Source organism: Danio rerio, chromosome 12 (genome assembly GCF_052040795.2).
Source record: "Danio rerio strain M-AB ecotype USA chromosome 12, GRCz13ab, whole genome shotgun sequence".
NCBI classification, from domain to species: domain Eukaryota; kingdom Metazoa; phylum Chordata; class Actinopteri; order Cypriniformes; family Danionidae; genus Danio; species Danio rerio.
Window position 1 is genome coordinate 272,501 of NC_141032.1, and position 15,000 is coordinate 287,500.

General features: G+C 41.9%; 1 long non-coding RNA gene across 2 annotated transcripts in view; it reads right to left on the reverse strand.

The window, feature by feature from the left end:
* Positions 1–4,630: 4,630 nt before the first annotated feature.
* Positions 4,631–15,000, reverse strand: part of LOC147834353 (uncharacterized) — a 75,821-nt gene continuing 65,451 nt past the window's right edge. Inside the window, exon 4 of one of the 2 annotated variants that reach the window (XR_015503643.1) lies at positions 4,631–7,933. This is a non-coding gene — a long non-coding RNA (uncharacterized LOC147834353). Of the gene's footprint in view, positions 10,452–15,000 lie in introns of both variants that reach the window. The other variant, XR_015503642.1, reaches the window with a different exon arrangement.

Consider the following 15,000-nt stretch of genomic DNA (forward strand, 5'->3'; position numbering starts at 1 on the left):
TTTCACAAAAATAAAATAAGATTAGTTAAGCAAAACTCATCACATATGCTGAAACACAGAGAAAGCTGAGGTCAAATGAAGACTCAAATTCAGGATGAAAACGACCCAACAGCACACACAGGCCAGAACACACAGCAGATTCTCACATAGCATCTCCACAATGTGCTGAACCTCACACTGAACAGTTGTGACCCTCCTAATAAGATATAATCTCTGCATATCTTTTAAAAACACATACTATTAATATTATTAGAGAGCGATCTCCACTAAACAGCCCGTGAGTAACACTGTTCTCTGTTTTGTCATCCGTGACCTCCTCGCTCGACATTCTCAAGCACTTCAGTGGGATTTAAAGCAAAGCCAAGGACTTAAACTCGCTAATGGCACCAAAGATCAGCCCCGTCCCTCTGCCACGCGTAGTAGAGCGCGCTCCCATATACAAGCCAGGTCAAATATTTACATTAGGACATCTTGAGTTGTGAACGGCCCATTTTTCTCTGGCCGCACACGTTTCCCCATGACTGCAGTTTGGACGGCTTAATTAGCAGGTGAAAGTACTTAAAGTTCGGGTGCGAGCCGCGTTTGACAGTCAACACAGAGCATCTCTGTCACATTCCTGCGAGGGTCACTGAGTCCCGTTTTAATCCTCCCTGTAATTGGGCTGCGAGTCTGACATCTCACATCTGATCCAGCCCGTGTGTGTGTGTGTGTGACACTCCATCACGCCTGTGTGCTCATGATGTGTGTGTGTGTGTGTGTAGAGTAAAGCACACACATGTTCCTCACTCCACCATGCCGCATTCATCACAATCATTATCTTTCAGCCTGTGTTTATTGGCATCACCCAGTCACTGGAGAGTAAACGATGGCGTCGCTTTCTGTATAATTTAATGTGTTTAGAAGTGCAAAAAATATCATTCATCAGTGTGCAGTGAACATATTTCTGCAATGAATGAATGCATAACTCTTCTGGGGGACATTCAAAGTGCAATCATTTAAAAACTTTATATATATACATTAAAAATGTCATTTAAAAAATGCACCAAAGTCAAATTCAGCTGTTGCTAGAAGGGATACGGCTGCAGCCGGAGGTTAATGAGAATTCATTACACTATTCATTAAATTATCCATTAATTGTATTTTATTCAAATATTCCCCTCATGATGTTTCTGAAATCCAGCAGTTGTTCTCAGTGTTTCCTCTAATATCTGTTCTTCTGGAGAAAGTCTGATTAGTTTTATTTGGGCTAGAATAAAGCAGTGTTTAATAGTGTTAAAGTCATGTTAAGCTCAATATTATTCGCCCCTTCAGCAATATTAGTGTTGGATTGTCTCCAGAACAAACCACTGTTATACAATGACTTGCCTAATTACCCTAACTTTACCCTCATTACCCTAGTGAAGCCTTTACATGTCACTGTAAGCTGAACACTAGTGTCTTGAAGAAGATCTAGTCTAATATTCTGTGCTGTCATCATGATGAAGAGGAAACACATCAGCTATTAGAGATGAGTTATGAACACTGTTATGATCAGAGATGTGCTGTAATCTGCTCTCCGCTACACAGAAATTAGGGAATTAAATATAAAAGAATTGCAGTATGACCTTTGACCTCTATTGTATATGTGAAACCCAAATATGAAGTTGTATGTGATATTTGTCATTTGCATAGAGTATTAGCATATATCAGATTTGCATGTGTGTTTCTTCTCTTTAATCTCATCATTAGTCTTGTACGGCACTTTGGGACACACACGTGTTCTTGAATGTGCTTTAGCAATAAATTGACTTGACCTGCCTTGAATGGTGTGCTTTATAAAGAATGTAATAAAATGATGTGATAATTCGCGACTGTTCTGAGCAGAAATGGACCGGTGTGTGTGTGTGTGTGTGTGTGTGTGTGTATGTGTGTGTGTTTGGCTCACAGACGCTGCAGCCGAGGGCTGACTGGAGCCGAAGCCGGAGATGAGGACCAGAGAATGAACACACACACACACACACACACACACACACACATGCACATGGGTCACAAAAACATCACACACTGATAACACTGGATAGGGGCCGACAGACGGCGCGTTCAGAACACTGGCTCCTCGATTTAAAATGCTATTTACATTGGGAAATAAACCTTACTATTTAAAAAAACGCAAAAAGAGTGAAGAGAAAGCGAGTTAATTAACAGTATAATAAATAACTCAGTCTGCTTTACAGCATGTGTCCACAGGAGGCGCTGTCAGCTTCTCTCTCTTTCTGGCTGCACACAACAGTACAGCATGTGTCTGTGGAGATTCAGAGCAAGACGTTCAGTCTCTGTGTTCATTTACAGTGACGGAGGCAGAGCTTCATTACGCTGAAAACAATTAAAATGTGCTGAATGTAAACAAACACATGACATGTACTAATGTTCAGCTCAAATAGTTTGTTTAAATTCAGCCTGAATAAATAGTGTACGACCGCTTAACTTAAAAAACAAGAACACTGAGGAATCCTCATTGAATCATTGTTAGTGTACAGCCCGTGTGCTGTGTGTGTCTGTATTAATAAAGGTTGCCAGCCACAACCAGCAATGCTGACGTCCCTCAGAATAACTTATATTACAATGATATGACCATAACCTTCTCAACACAACAACATCACTGATTCTATCTTCATGTGTTCACCACTTCAATGCAGATATCATCACGAATACAGCGCTTTCGACAAAACTAGAGACACTGCTGTATTTCAGACACGGGTATGAGGGATTCACTGCTCTGAAACTCTGCTCCTCTCTGCTTTTACAAAACATGTGGCAGTTTTGATCTTCCCCAATCAATCTGGACAGAGTCATATGCATTTCATTTCGCACACACACGCACGCACGCACACACGCACACACGCACGCACGCACGCACGCACACACGCACGCACGCACACACACACACACACACATACACACACACACACACGGTAACACTGTCGGTAAAGACAGCCCAGATAGTAACAGTAATGATCTAAATGAGAGGTGTATATAACTGCACATCGTTGTCTTGCTCTTGTACATGTTTAATGTCAGTAAAGTTCAGTCTAATTTAATGTAATAACTCTTCATTTTTAAATGCATTCTGATCTAAACTTTTTCTCAACATACAATATTTTTTGGTCCCCAAAAGACCCATAAACTTTGCAAGTATTTCAATGATCTGACTTATAATAACTGCATAGAAATCTTCCTGAAAGTGAACCTGCACCACAATAGTGTTTACTGTGGAAATGACTGATGACGGCTCTTATGAGGATTTAAAGTGATTCAATGAAGTCAATAATTCATTCACTTTCCTCCAGCTTAGTCCCTTTTTTCATTAGAGGTCGCCACAGCGAAATGAACCACCAACTATTCCAGCATTGGTTTTACACAGTGGATGCCCTTCCAGCCGCAACCCAGTACTGGGAAGCCCCCATACACACTCATTCACACACACACTCATACACTAGTGCCAGTGTAGTTGATCAGTTCCCCTATAGCGCATGTGTTTGGACTGTGGGGGAAACCGGAGCACCCGGAGGAAACCCACGCCAACACGGGGAGAACATGCAAACTCCACACAGAAACACCAACTGACCCAGCTCACTAAAACATGTATATCCGTCATCAATTCCACAGCTTTCACTCTCTTCATGAGTTTCTTTATTCTGTTAAACACAAAAGAGGATATTCTGAATAATGCTGGAAACGGGTAACCATTAGCTTCTGTAGTATTTGTCTTTCCTACTATTGAAGAAAAAACAAACCAGTGAAGTCAGAGTAAACCGGTGTCCAGCTTTCTTCAGGATATATTCTCTGGTGTTCAACAGAATAAAGACACACTTCATTATGATAAACAGTGAGTGTGTTTAAATCGTGGGTGAACTCTCCCTTTAATAGACGAGAATGATCCAGTTGCAGGAGTTTTATTACTGGAGACAGGCAGCGGGTCGGGTCAGTGTACTCGAAGAAACAAATAAGAAAGTTGTGACAAGGAATGAAGACGCTGGAGACCACAGAGAGCTGAGACGAAACAAGAGGACGGAGACAGAGAAGGAGATTCCAGAACCAGACAGCGGGATGTGACGGCTCTCAGATGGACACGTCCAGCTCCACACACACACACACACACGCATGTTTGTTTTTGTGAAAAGTGGGGACATTACATAGATTTCCATTCATTTTATACTGTCCAAACTGTATATTATATTGCCCTCACCCCACCCCTAAACCCAACCATCACAGCAGGCTGTGTGCAGCTTTACTCTGATTAAACTCATCCTGTGGGATTTATAAGCATTTTGAGAAATGAGGACGTCACCAATGTCCCCATATTTCACCTCTTTTTTGTAATACCAGTGTCATACCCATGTCATACAGATTTGTGTCCTGATATGTCACAAACACACACACACACACACACACACACACACACACAGAAATAAGCACACACCAGTCTCTCAGCGGCTCTCATTTCTGTAACAGAGAGCTTTGTTGAGGAGTGCTGTATGCACACAATAATATAATCAGAAGATTGATTAGTTTTATCAGGACTAATCAGAGGAAATCAGCCATTCTCACGCATCAGCTTTCTCTTTATTAAAGGGACAGTTCACCCAGATTTACTCTCTCTTTACTCGTTTCCTGAGTTTTTTTATTCTGTTGAACACAGAAAGAAGAATTTTTAGAAGAATGCTGGAAAACCAGATAAACTATTATGGCAGTCAATGGTTACAGGCTTTCATCAAAATATATCATTTAGTGTTCAAAACATCATAAACACTGAGACGTCCACACTCAATCTGGACCAACCGTAACAGAAAACAGAACAAACATCGGCATGCTGGTAGTGTAAAGGCTTCACTAGGGTAATTAGGGTAAAGTTAGGGTAATTAGGCAAGTCATTGTATAACAGTGGTTTGTTCTGGAGACAATCCAACACTAATATTGCTGAAGGGGGGAATAATATTGACCTTAACATGACTTTAACACTATTAAACACTGCTTTATTCTAGCCCAAATAAAACTAATCAGACTTTCTCCAGAAGAACAAATATTAGAGGAAACACTGAGAACATCTGCTGAATCTGAGAAACATCATTGACAGGGGGTGAATAATTCAGCTGTTCATGTTTCATAAACTGATATCAGGAATAACGGAGTCAGTCAGAGTCTCGTCTCGCTGTGAAAGAAGCGTGTCGGTGTGTTTGTGTCAGTGAAGTGAGATCTGTTTTTCTGCTGTGATTTATGACTGTAAGGACAGTGCTGTGTATGTTTCGATCAGATGGACTACACGTTACACGCGTGTTTAGTCTGAAGACTACTGTATATGTTGAGGAATGTCACTGCAGTCTGCTGAGCGTGGAGTTATGATGGCCTGAATCACACATGTTTGAGAGATCTGCGTGTCGCTGTGTTGTGTGTGAATGTTGTGAAGATGTTGCACAGAGAGACGCGGCTCTGACATTCCTGCTGTTTATGGAGGCTATTAAACATGGCTGGTGTTTAATCTCTCCTTCTGCTGTGCTGCGCTCTCCACCTTTGTGTTTCAGCTCTTCTTAAATCTGCTGCTGAAAGTGTTTTGTTCTCCGCCGCCTGTCCTGCTGTTCGTCACGAACCTCATTTGCGCACCGAAACGTCACGCAGCTACGAAAGCTTCTGCTGAAGATACACTCGGCTTCTGTGAACACCCGTACCTGGAAATCTACAATACCTCTTTATTTATTCATCTCACTGAGAGACTAGTTATTTCCTGTGAGAGACTAGTTAGACTGGTTATGTCCTGAGAGAGACTAGTCATAACCTGTAAATAACTAGTTATGTCCTGAGAGACTAGTTAAGTCATGCGGGAGACTAGTTCCGCCCTGTAAACACTAGTTATGTCCCTTAAAATAGTTATGTCCTAAGATAAACAAGTTGTGTCCTGTGAAAGACTAGTTACTGTATGTCCTGAGAAACTAGATATGTCCTGTGATTGACTCGTTATGTCCTACAAGAGTTAGTTTTGTCATGCAGGAAACTAGTTATGTCTAACAAGAAACTAGTTATGTCCTGTAAAATACTAGTAATGTCCTGTGAGAAACAAGTTATGTCCTGAAAAACTAATGTCCTGAGAAACTAGACATGTCCTGCGAGAGACTTGTTATGTCCTACAAGAGTTAGTTATTTCATACGGGAAGCTAGTGATGTTTTACGACAGACTATTTATGTCCTGTAATAGACTAGTCATGTCCTGTAATAGACTAGTCATGTCCTGTAATAGACTAGTTATGTCTAACAAGAGACTAGTTATGTCCCGTAACAGACTAGTTATGTCCTGTAACAGACTGGTTATGTCCAATGAGAGACTAGTCAAGTCCTGTAATAGACTAGTTATGTCCTAAAAGAAACTAGTAAGGTCCTGAGAAACTATATATGTCCTGCGAGAGACTAGTTATGTCCTGTAATAGACAAGTTATGTCCAATGAGACACTAGTTATGTCCCATAAAAGACTAGTTGTGTCTAATGAGAGACTAGTTATGTCCTGTAAAATACTAGTAATGTCCTGTGAGAAACAAGTTATGTCCTGTGAAAGACTAGTAATGTCCTGAGAAAGACTGAAACTATGTCCTACATGTCCATGAGTTAGTTATTTCATACGGAAAACTAGTGATGTCCTACAACAGACTATTTATGTCCTGTAATAGACTAGTTATGTCAAACAAGAGACTATGTAAAGCCTGTGAAAGTCTAGTTATGTCTCACAAGAGACTACACTGTGAAAACTGCAGGGTTCCACACAATTTATTCATGTCGTCTCAACATAAATTGATAAAGATTACCTAACACTTTTAACAAATTTATGTGGAATGAAAAAATTAAGTTTTCCTAATGAAATCTCAAGAATTGTGTTGTTTCAGCTCATTTAAAACTTTGCACAAGCAAAAAAAAAAAAGAAATAAGATTTTTTTTTTGGAGTGTAGTAGTGTCCTGAGAGACTAGTTATGTCATATGAGACACTAGTTATGTCCTATGATAGACTAGTTATGTCCTGTAAAAGACTACCTAGGTCCTAGGAGAGACTAGTACTGTCCTGTGAGAGACTAGTTATGTGCTGTAAAAGACTAGTTATGTCCTACGAGAGACTAGTTTTTTCCTGTAAGACACTAGTTATACTAGTTATGTCCTGTGAAAGACTGGTGATGTACCGAGAGACCAGTGATGTCCTGGGCAAAATCTGAGTTCAAAATCATTGCTGTCCCTTAATTTTGATCCCAAAATAGAGAGGTTTAATAAAATATCTTGCATTTTTTTGATACTTTCACATTCCTGGTAAAGCCACAACAAAAAATCCTTTAAATTTTGATCAGTGAAGATGACATTATTTCAAGTCAACTGTTTAAAAATGAAAACAATGAATAAAGTAAATCATTTTTAAAACACAGCATACAATAAACCATTGAAGAACCACTTCAGGAATCACAACCAAGAAAGAAGCACTTTTACAAACCAATCATGTGCAGTAACAGCTCATGTGTAGAGCAATCTAACCCAACTCTTTGCAGACACACCTCTAGCAAACATCATGTTTTCAGAGCATCTGCATTTCTGTGACCTCTGACCTTTACTCGGAGCGGTTTTCCCGGAAGCGTTTGTCTCCATCACCTTAACCACACCGCACAACCACTGCATCAAACGCCGCTGAGCTCTGAGTCCTGCAAATATTAGTCTTTTGGTGTCTTGGACTGTTCCAAACACCTCCAGACGGCTCAGGCTGAAACATGCTGTCAAGCGGCTCATTTTTCCTGCAGACGAGGAAAGACCGAGGCTGTGTTTTTGTTGGTACAGGCCAGTTCCCACAGTGCCATAAAGCAGCCTGCGTTTCTTTGACGGAGATCAAGTATGCGTACGACAACCCTGTCAGACTCCTCTGAGAATAACTCTCATCTGAAACCAACAGAAAACACGTCAGCAGGACTTTCTGCCACTCTGAGCATTCATACAGTCTCATATACACAGTGAGCTGAAAGTGTTTGCCCCCATACTGACTTCTCATATTGTTTTGCATGTTTGTCCTATTTCAGATCATCACACTAATTTAAAAATGAGTCAAAGATAACACAAGTAAACACATCGTCATGCAGTTTATAAATGAAGGGTTTTATTATTAAGGGACGACTAAATCCAAAACTACAGTAATGTAATCCTAAACTATTATAATCATGCATGTGTTATCTTTGACTAATATTTAAATTAGTTTAACGATCAAATGTGTCTCTAATATGGAAAAACATAAGAAATCCCCCATGTCTGTAAATGAGCACTGTCATCAATATAAACAGACTGCTGCACACTCCATTCATGAATATTCTGTAATTTAAACCAATCAGAGGACGGCTGAGAATCCACTAATCCCAAAAGGGTTTCCAGAAATGAGTCTGTCGTCTGGTGAACTGTTGGAGCTGTCAGTAGGAAGTGACGTGGCTTATCATCGCTCAGACCGGCTGACTCGCACAATTACATCTCCAGTATTTCTGCAGTGATCGCTGGTCCAGTCTCGCTTCAGATTCAGAACCTGAATAAACAAGCGCAGGCACATGTTTGCTCTTAACACCCATGAGAACATCAGCTCTGATAATCCCGCAGAACAGGCGGCACATTCTCCACAATCAGCAGCAGCTGGATTTACTGAGCGGAGGATTCTGCCGGCTCCACAAAACATTCAAGCAAACATGCAAACACTAGATCAAGACGCCTGCAGTTCTGAATGCAGGAACCGCCAGCACACTCCAGCTTTAGATCTGTCTACATACATGTATTAAACAATGCAATCAATTAAAAAGATTCTTTATGCTGAGGAGGGACTTTCTGTCTTTAAACTCTCCCATCTGTTGCTTAGAAATAGCCCAACAACAGAAATACCAGAAATGGCATTACATCAAAACAGCAATGCTGCAGCAACAGAACACAGAGCAGCAGCTGTAATTCAGTGCAAACCGCATGCTGTTTATTTTAAACGTCAGTGCCAGATCTGTCTGTATAAATGCATGCACAAATTAAATCAAATAAAAAAGCCACAAATTCGTCACGCTGATGCTGGAGATTCACTGCTATAAAGACTTTTCTGGCTTTAAAGTCTCCCTTAACAGCTTCCTAGTGTTTAGTAACACCCTAGCAACGAGTGTGGAAACAACAGGAACTCCAAGCAACAGAAGACTGAATACCATGACAACCACACACACATATATATATGGATTGGGGTGGATGGAAGGATGGATGGACAAATGAATTAATTGATTGATGGATGGAGAAATGAATGAATGGATGGATGGATGGAAAGATGGATGGATGAACAAATTGATACATTGATGCAGGGATGGATGGATGGATGGATAGATAGATAGATAGATAGATAAGGATAAAAAGGGTTGGATCGACGGATGGATAAGGGGAGAAATGGATGGATGGATGGATGGATGGATGGATGAACAAATTGATTGATGGATGGATGGTTAAGGGAAAAAATAAATGGATGGATGGATGGATGGATGAACAAATTGATGGATGAATTGATGGATGGATGAATGGATGGATGGATGGATGGATGGATGGATGGATAAGGGGAGAAATGAATGGATGGATGGATGGATGGATGGATGGATGGATGGATGGATGGATGGATGGATAAGGGGAGAAATGAATGGATGGATGGATGGATGGATGGATGGATGGATGGATGGATGGATGGATGGATGTATGGATGGATGGATGGATGGATGGATAAGGGGAGAAATGGATGGATGGATGGATGGACTAAGGGAAGGATGTATGGATGGATGGATGGATGGATGGATGGATAAGGGGAGAAATGGATGGATGGATGGATGGATGGATGGACTGAGGGAAGGATGGATGGATGGATGGATGGATAAGGGGAGAAATGGATGGATGGATGGATGGGTGAATTGACTGAATAGGTTGATGGATGGATGATGAATAGAGACAAATGGATGGATAAATAATTAGATGGGTGAGTTGATGGATGGATGTATAAATGGACAGATGGAGAGAGGTATTGGATATACGGAGTGACAAAGGGATAAATAGATGGACAAACAGCAGATGGATGAATGGATCGGTTTGGAAGAAATATTCTCTCATACAACATCTTTATTCATGTAGACTGTGTCTAAAGTCTTTGTCTGTTTACAGCTCCAGCGTTGTTCATGTGCAGTGTCATCACGTATGTCATGTGTAATAGATGTAGTTAGCTGTTTTTAAATGTGTGTGCGGGCAGGTCAGCGTCAGCACATTGTGTCTGATCGGAGCTCTAATGGGTTTATTTGGCCGTTGTTTCCAGATGAAGCAGCTCTTAAAGTCCCACTTAACTCCATTCTTCAGGTTTACAGTTCAGGTGATCTCACTCCCTGTCCAAACTCCTCCATGAACACACTCCAGCGGCTTACTGCAAACACACATGAAGATGTAAACATCACTATGAGTGTGAGGATTAACCGGACCAATCCGTGCGGCACCGGGTCTCAGACGGGTGACATCATCAGATGCTTCATTTATTAAATACTTACAGTTATTTAGAAAGCTGACTCTATTTTACAGTCATTTAATAGGCAACTATAATGCAGAAATGACATTTATAAGCTGTCAAAATCCAGCAGTGTGTGTGTGTGTGTGTGTGTGTGTGTGTGTGTGTGTGTGTGTGTGTGTGTGTGTGTGTGTGTGTGTGTGTGTGTCTGAAGCAGGTCGCACACCAGAAGCGCCGCTCGGCGGCGCGCCGCGCAGCGCCACGCAGCGCCATGTATTTTAGAATTCTAAACATAGGTTTCTATCAGGATACACACACCGGCGCCGCAAGTCGGCGGCTGTCGGCGGCGCCCGGCGACGGCTCAGGACGCAGTTCATTTTTCAACCGCGCCACAGAGCGCCATCTGATTAGTTTCATGTTAAATATCATTCGAATGTGCGCGTCTGGTGTGTGATACCTTAAACTGTCATGTACGCGCCGTGTCGCGGCGCCGAGCGGCGCTTCTGGTGTGCGACCTGCTTCATGCTCAGCAGTACTGAACTGTGTTTATTATAATCAGACTTGATGCAGGAACACTGTGATTGACATTCTCCTGCTGTACGTGTCATCAGAGGGGGAAAGCCCCGCCCACTAGTCTCCATCTCATTAGCATGTCCAGCAGCCCTGAGTGAGAAGCAGCCGTCTGTCCATTCGCCATTAGAGTGTTTGAGCTGCTGAAGATGATGTCAGCATAGACTAAGAGGACTATAGATGTGCAGTTCTAGATGAACAGAGACAGGAGACACATAGACTGACAGAAGCATCAACACACACTCACACTGAAGCACACACACACCTGACCAGCACTCACAACACACACACTGCTGATTTACACCTGCTGTCTGTAGCTCCGCCCTCTTCTGAATCTCATTTGCATTTAAAGCGACAGTCTGAAAGGGTCAGTTTCAGAGAGACAGAGGACATCATCTGTGTGCTGTTTCCAGCTCAAACACACACACACACACACACACACACACTCTCTCTCTGTTTTTTTTTGTGTGTGTACGTGTAATGTGTGTGTGTGTGTGTGTATGTGTGTGTGTGTGTGTGTGTGTGTGTGTTTGTTTGTTTAGCATAAAAGTGTGTGAGTTGTGTAGTAGTTTGTGTGTGTGCATTGAATGTCGTGTGTTTGTGTCATTTTTGTGAGTGTGTTTTGTGTGTTTGTGTCATTTTTGTGAGTGTGTGTCGTGTGTTTGTGTCATTTTTGTGAGTGTGTTTTGTGTGTTTGTGTCATTTTTGTGAGTGTGTGTCGTGTGTTTGTGTCATTTTTGTGAGTGTGTGTTGTGTGTTTGTGTCATTTTTGTGAGTGTGTTTTGTGTGTTTGTGTCATTTTTGTGAGTGTGTGTCGTGTGTTTGTGTCATTTTTGTGAGTGTGTTTTGTGTGTTTGTGTCATTTTTGTGAGTGTGTGTCGTGTGTTTGTGTCATTTTTGTGAGTGTGTTTTGTGTGTTTGTGTCATTTTTGTGAGTGTGTGTCGTGTGTTTGTGTCATTTTTGTGAGTGTGTTTTGTGTGTTTGTGTCATTTTTGTGAGTGTGTGTCGTGTGTTTGTGTCATTTTTGTGAGTGTGTGTTGTGTGTTTGTGTCATTTTTGTGAGTGTGTGTCGTGTGTTTGTGTCATTTTTGTGAGTGTGTTTTGTGTGTTTGTGTCATTTTTGTGAGTGTGTGTCGTGTGTTTGTGTCATTTTTGTGAGTGTGTGTCGTGTGTTTGTCAGGATCTGAGATTATTGTGTGAATGTTTTGTGTTTTCCTCCAGTCAGAACACTTGTGTGTGATGACAGGAGCCGCATACTTTACAGGACGAACATCATCGTTATCTGTGTGTGTGTGTGTGTGTGTGTGTGTGTGTGTCCAGCAGAGGCGTGTGAACACTTCATTACAGAGAGACTACACACATATTCCATGCACTGCTGTTCTGGACGCACATATAACAGAACTGACATACTTCTGCTTCATTGTTTGTTTGCTTCTGCTGGATGAAAGCGTCTCCTGTAGAGGAATATATCTGCTCTGCAGCTCAAGACTGTCCTCTTCCCTTCACATTTACCGTGTGTGTGCAGAAGTGTGGCTCTGGTCTCATGCAGCTGTAATTAGATGAATAGCGCACGTGATTATTTCTCTTGGCTTTGCTTTTATTTTCTTTCAATAATTCTTCATTTATTATTACCTGAGTGTATATCTGAGCGGAGTATGCTGCGAGTAAAGCGGATCAGATCTGACACACACACACGCACACACACACACACACACACACACACTCAGGTTGAGCTGGATGTGGTATTCATTAAAGCGTAATGCGCTGAATCAATCAAACGCTGCCTTACATTTCTTTTGAAAGCTGCCTATCCTAAAAGCCAAAGAAAACACGGCAGATGGGGTCATATTTTTAAAGGTTTCCACTGACATACCAGCAGCTATGGGAATCAGCTAAAACACAAACAACAAAATACCACTTTCATATTGAAATTTTTGCGAGAGCCAACATCTCTCAGACATCACGCTCGGCGAGGGCAGGAGCGTCCTCTCGTCCTCTTTTCACCGTTTACGTTCAGCTCTTTGGCAGATGCTTTAATCCGCAGCGGTTCGCATCCAAGCCGCACATGTTTATGAGCTCCGGCTTCACCTGGGAATCGAACCCATGACCTTGGTGTTTCTTTTTGATTCATTTCAATGATTAAACTTATGAACTACAATACAGTCAAGCACTTTAACTACAGCGAGTCTGATAATGCCACAGATGGAGACTGTTTTTTTGCCTGAATTATTATTTTTCAGGCGGCAGGGTGGCTCAGTGGTCAGCACTGTGGCCTCACAGCAAGAAGGTCTCTGGTTTGAGTCTCAGCTGGGTCAGTTGGTGTTTCTGTGTGGAGTTTGCATGTTCTCCCCGTGTTGGCGTGGGTTTCCTCCGGGTGCTCCGGTTACAGTCCAGACACATGCGCTATAGGGGAACTGATCAACTACACTGGCCGTAGTGTATGACTGTGTGTGTGTGTGTGTGTGTGTGTGTGTGTGTGTGTGTGTGTGTGTGTGTGTGTGTGTGAATGAGTGTGTATGGGGGCTTCCCAGTATTGGGTTGTGGCTGGAAGGGCATCCTCTGTGTAAAACATATGCTGGAACAGTTGCCGGTTCATTCCACTGTGGCAGCCCCTTATAAATACAGGAATAAGCAGAAGGAAAATGAATGAATGAGTTATTCAAAGTGAAAGGGACGAGCGGGGGTTGTAGCAGACGAAAGTGAACAGCAGAGAGATGGGGAGGGCAGTTGAGGAGGGGGATCGGTAAAATGAGATGCCGGACCCGGCATGTTCCACCACAAATTAAGCCCTGCATGTATCTGATGACAAATCCAAGTCAAACTGTCAAACAGGACACATGTTACTTAGGAGGCGTTTTAGATGATAAATCCACTAGAGGGCGCTGTGGATATTTGTGCGAACAAGAAAAACATCACTTAGAACACATTTCGCTGCACTCTCAGATGATAAATCCACTAGATGGCGCTGTCTACACTTTTGCAAATTGAACTGGTTACTTAGGAGGCATGTTGTTTAACATTTCAGAAGATAAATCCACTAGATGGCGCTGTCTACACTTTCACAAATCAGAAAATACATTATTTAGCGTATTAGGTGGCGTTTTATTGTACGTTTCAGATGATAAATCCACTAGAGGTCACTATGGACATTTTTGCGAACCAGAATTTAGGATATATTTCGTTGCACTTTCGGATAATAGATCCACTAGAGGGCGCAGTCTACACTTGCAAATTGGACATTTGTTACTTAGGAATCATTCTGTTGCACATTTCAGAAGATAAATCCACTGGAGGGCGTTGTTTACACTTTCGCAAATCAGAAATATGTCATTTAGGAGACGTTTTGTTTTACATTTGAGTTGATAAATCCATTAGAGGGCGCTGTAAACCTTTTTGCGAGCCAGAAAAACATCACTTAGAACACTTTCGCTGCACTCTCAGATGGTAAATCCACTAGAGGGCGCAGCTTACACTTTCGCAAATTGGACATTAGTTATTTAGGAGTCATTTTGTTGTACGTTTCAGATAATAAATCCACTAGAGGGCGCAGTCTACACTTTCACGAATCAGACATACGTTACTTAGGCTACATTTGATTGCTTGCCTACATTTTCCAGCATAGTTTAAATTGTGCACGTGATGAAATATCTCCGTGATGAATCAGTCAGTCTGCCGTGATGTGGTCTGATCTGATGGCGTGTTTCTCCGCTGACGTCTTCCTCTGGATGTTGTGAAGTTCTTCATGGCCTTTGTGAGAGAGGGCTTCAAATGAAGCATTACCAATTATCCATCTATTAACACACACCTCTGGCTCCAATGCAAACCAAAGCATCCCGCTGGCTTTATTAAAGCGAGACCACCGCTGATATCCGAGGCCGCAGAACAACACAACAATCCCAC